This window comes from Palaemon carinicauda, chromosome 12 (assembly GCF_036898095.1).
Source record: "Palaemon carinicauda isolate YSFRI2023 chromosome 12, ASM3689809v2, whole genome shotgun sequence".
In the NCBI taxonomy this organism is placed as follows: domain Eukaryota; kingdom Metazoa; phylum Arthropoda; class Malacostraca; order Decapoda; family Palaemonidae; genus Palaemon; species Palaemon carinicauda.
The window spans coordinates 132503794-132508793 of NC_090736.1; the positions used below are offsets into that span (position 1 = coordinate 132503794).

General features: G+C 33.7%; 1 pseudogene; it reads left to right on the forward strand.

The window, feature by feature from the left end:
• Positions 1 to 5000, forward strand: part of LOC137651056 (irregular chiasm C-roughest protein-like) — a 99205-nt pseudogene that overhangs the window by 1357 nt on the left and 92848 nt on the right.

Genomic DNA, 5000 nt, shown 5'->3' on the forward strand with positions numbered 1-5000 from the left:
AATTTAAAGATTGAAAATAGGCAAAGCTTCAATGAGAGACCTGCCCCTTGCAGGCCAGTTATCAACTGAATGTGGATTCGGGATTTTTCAAAGCCTTTCTCATGAAATTCGGAATGAGAAAGTATTTTCTTTTTTTGCAAGTGCTTGCAGATAGCCGATTCTTTCGAGAGAGAGAGAGAGAGAGAGAGAGAGAGAGAGGAGAGATTCAGTATGTATCCGCGTGTGTATGTATAAAATAATATATAAATATATATATATATATAATATAATATATATATATATATATATGTATATATACATATATATATATATATGTGTGTATATATATATATATATATATAGGATATATCCAGATTTAGTGCGTGTATGAAATAGCGTGGGAAGAAAAAAGATATAAATTCAGTAAGTGTATGAGAGAGAGAGAGAGAGAGAGAGAGAGAGAGAGAGAGACCTAGCATACGTGGGTGGGAAAAAAAAGAGAGAGATTCGGGTAACTAACGTAAACATGTTCTAATAAAACAAAAAAATGGAATGCAGTTCTTCGCAGTTGTAGTTCGAAGGGGAGGAAAAACAAACATTATTCAACTGACAAAGTTTATAAACAGAATCTTCCATCAAGTGTTTCGTTTGATTTCGCTTGAATATTTCCTTAGTAGGCCCTGCTGCTTCCTCCGGGGCCTTAGATGACCGCGGAGGTAGCAGCAGTAGGGGAGTCAGCATTATGAAGCTTCATCTGTGGTGGAAATGTGGGAGGTTGGGCTGTGGCACCCTAGCAGTACCAGCTGAACTCGGTTGGGTCCCTGATTAGGCTGAAGGAACATAGAGAGTAGAGGTCCCCTTTTTGTTTTGTTTCATTGTTGGTGTCGGCTACCCCCCAAAATTGGGGGAAGTGCCTTGGTATATAGATAGATAGATTTCCTTGGAAATATATTGTAGTTGTTTGATTGGAGTGATATTTTTATGCTCACTTTTGTGGTATGTGCGTTTTGTAAATATATGTATAGTATGTTGGTTAATATATTTTATGGATTTTTTTTTTTTCTTTTTTAAAAATTGGTTATACAGGTATGTAGAAGTTGAAGCGATTCTATTCACAATTGATTTTAAACACTACACTTCTTCCATTTATGTTATATATATATATATATATATATATGTGTGTGTGTGTGTGTGTGTGTGTAGTGTATATATATATATATATATATGCATATATACACATATATATATATATATAAATTATAGATATATATATATGTGTGTATATATATATATATATATATATATATAATAAAGTATATTAGAACAATTTATTACAAGTCTCCATTATTAGTCTCAGCGAAAAAAAAAAAATAACCACGACACCACATAATTCAACTAAACAATTAAAGAAAAAATCCTACTTCATTAACAAACGCAGAGCGAAACAAAAAAAAAAAAAAAAAAAAAAAAAAAAAAAAAACACCCTATGGATTATCAACACCATCATTCAAGCGAACACCATCACCACCGACATAACAACCTGTCTTCTCATTAAATAAAATATAACGAGATTCGGTAAAAAGAAAAAAAAAAAAAATTCTTCCCTTCACTACGTGTCATAATTCAAGCCGGCCCCTTCTTTCCTAGCGCGGAGCACATCACCTGGGTCTCTTAATTCGGGTTTTTGGCGCTCTTCGGACGAGACCTGATAAATATATCATGTTAATTACGGCGTAGTTGATGGGTGTGATAAATAAATAAAACATGGACACCCCCAAATTGCAGTCATAAATAAAGACCAACTGGACGGCATTCGCTGGTGGTGGTGGATATGATGTATTGGTGAAGGTCTTTCATGGTTCACGTTGGGGCTGATAAGCTTTCATTGATGGAATAGGGGAAGGTGGCTGCTAAATGATGGAATAAGGGAGCTACTAAATGATGAAATAGGGAAGATAGCTTCGATTGATGGAATAGGGGAGATAGTAGTTCATGATGGCATAAAGAGCTACTGAATGACGAAATAGGGAAGATAGCTCCCAGAGTGAAATAGGGTAATTAGCTACGAAATGATGGAATAGGGGAGAGAGCTACTAAATGTTGAAATAGGGAAGATAGCTTCGATTGATGGTATAGGGGAGATAGTAGTTCATGATGGAATAAAGAGCTACTAAATGACGCAATAGGGAAGATAGCTCCCAGGGTGAAATAGGTAAATTAGCTAAATAAGCAAGATAGCTATTAAATGACGAAATAGGGAAGATAGCTCCCAGGGTGAAAAAGGAAAGATAGCTACTAAATGACGAAATAGGGAAGATATCTATTATATGATAGAATAGGGAACAGAGCTACTAAATGATGGAATAGGGAAGATAGCTTCGATTGATGAAATAGGGGAGATAGTTGCTCTTGATGGAATAGTGAAGAGAGCTACTTAATGATAAAATAGGGAAGATAGCTCCCCAGGGTGAAATAGGGAAATTAGCTACTAAATGATGAATAGGGAAGATAGCTCCCTAGGGTCAAATAGGGAAAATAGCTACTAAGCGATGTAATAGGGAAGACAGCTCCCAAGGTGAAACGAGTTAGATAGCTACTAAATAATGAATTAGGGAAGAGAACTACTATATGATGAAATAGGGTGGTCAGCTACTAAAAGGTGAAATAGGGAAGAGAGCTACTCATGATGAAATAGGGGAGGGAGCTCTCCATGATGAAAAAGGTTATGCAGCTACCCATGATAAGGCATGGATGGGAGGTACCCCATGATGGAATAGGGAAGAGATATGCCCCTTAATGAAATCAGAGAAAAGAGCTACCCACGATGAAATAGGGAGGAGAGACACCCTAATAAATAGGGGAAATAACCCGTAATAAGATAAGGGAAACATAAGCTATGGATTATAATTATACCCGCAATATTTTTTTCCAGCTTACAAGAAATCAATGATACAGAAATTTGTCATAAATTTAAACTAGTAAAATCAACTAAAGCTATTAAGTGGTTAGAGCAGATTAACCTATCTACCCTTATCTATCATCACACACACGCACACACACACACAAGGAATAGTATTCCTTCAACTACTAAAACAATTACTATGTACTACTACCAAGATACGACAGTGAAATATATGAAGTGTAATTAAGACTTGGTACCTACTTAGAACATCTCTCTCTCTCCCTCTCTCTCTCTCTCTCTCTCTCTTTTTGCCAGGATATAAAAAAGGCACCTGTGCGCATGCGCGTGCACGCACGTACACACGTACAACTAAACACGGCATCGACCAAGGAGGGCATATAAAAAAAAAAGAGACTATGAATCAATCTCAAGGCCAGGCTGTAGAGGAAGCCGATTAGGCAGACACGAAAAGAGACCTTCCTTCTCTCTCTCTCTCTCTCTCTCTCTCTCTCTCTCTCTCTCTCTCTCTCTCCGAACAAACACACACACACACACACACACACACATATATATATATATATTAGTGTACGCGACCCGTCAAAAATGACAGATAAATATTTAAATAGATGTGCAAATACACACACACCAGTCTCTCTAGGGTATGACTACTCCCTCTGTCCTAACCGAGGGACATGGAAAGCTTAGCGTGACCGAATATATATATATATATATATATATGATTCCCACCTTACATGTAATAGCATTCCTTTGCTATGCGACAGTAGAAACATGGGCCCTGTCTACCTGCTTTAATACTAGCACATAAATATGAAAGTCACTCCTTACATGCAGGCATTTGCTTTTTTTCCATTTTTTATTTTTTTTCAAGGGGGCGAAGGTACGATAATTTCTCTCTCTCTCTCTCTCTCTCTCTCTCCTCTCTCTCTCTCTCTCTCTTTCAGTACTCCTGCTTCCTTTCTTCCATTTTGCTGTTCAACTCCTTTATAATTATTTCATAAACTACCTGCAGTATTTTCTCCTCATTGCCTGTGAACGCTGATTGGCCTCACAGACCCCAACAGTGGGTGATATATTATTATTATTATTATTATTATTATTATTATTATTATTGTTATTATTATTATTATTTTTTGTTGTTGTTTTTGTTGTTGTTGTTGTTATTATTAATATTATTATTAATATTATTATTATTATTATTATTATATTATATTATTACTTGCTAAGCTACAACCCTAGTTGAAAAAAGCAGGATACTATAAGCCCAGGGGCTCCAACAGGAAAAATAGCCGACTGAGGAAAGGAAAAAAAGGGTAAATAAAACATTTTAAGAACAGTAAAAACATTAAAATAAATATCTCCTATATAAACTATAAAACTATAGATTCCTATATCAAATGCAATTCATTTCAATACGTGCAATTTTCAGTATTTGTGAAGATATATAAAATAAACGTTAGAATAATAGCAGGAGAGGTTATATACATTCTGTTTCTGTTCAACAAATCGTGTATGACTATTCATGATCCATCCATCCGTGTATGAGACATAAAAGAGGAAAAAGTAAATGGAAAAAAAACCGCAAGTTCATAAAAATGCATAAAAAAAATAAACAATTCAAAAGATAAGACTAACAAAAAAGGACGTGAAAAAAAAACTTTAAATGACAACACATGAAAGAAATAAATAGAAAAAGGTGGAATTTTAAAAACTTAACGTGGCTTGAAAAATTTTTAAAAACTATAAATGAAAACGTATGAAAGAAATTATATATATATATATATATATATATATATGTATGTATATATATATATATATATATATATGGAAATTTAAAAACAACATGAAATATAATATATAAAAACATGGAATTTTAAAAAACTTAACATGACGTGAAAATTTTTTAAAAACTATAAATGAAAACATAAAAGAAACATCTATATAAAAAATTGGAAATTTAAAAACAATATGAAAACATAATATATAAAAACTTGGAATTTTAAAAACTTAACATGACGTGAAAATTAAAAGACTATAAATGAAAACACATAAAAGAAAAATATATAAAAACTTGGGAATTTAAAATCATGAAACAATAAAC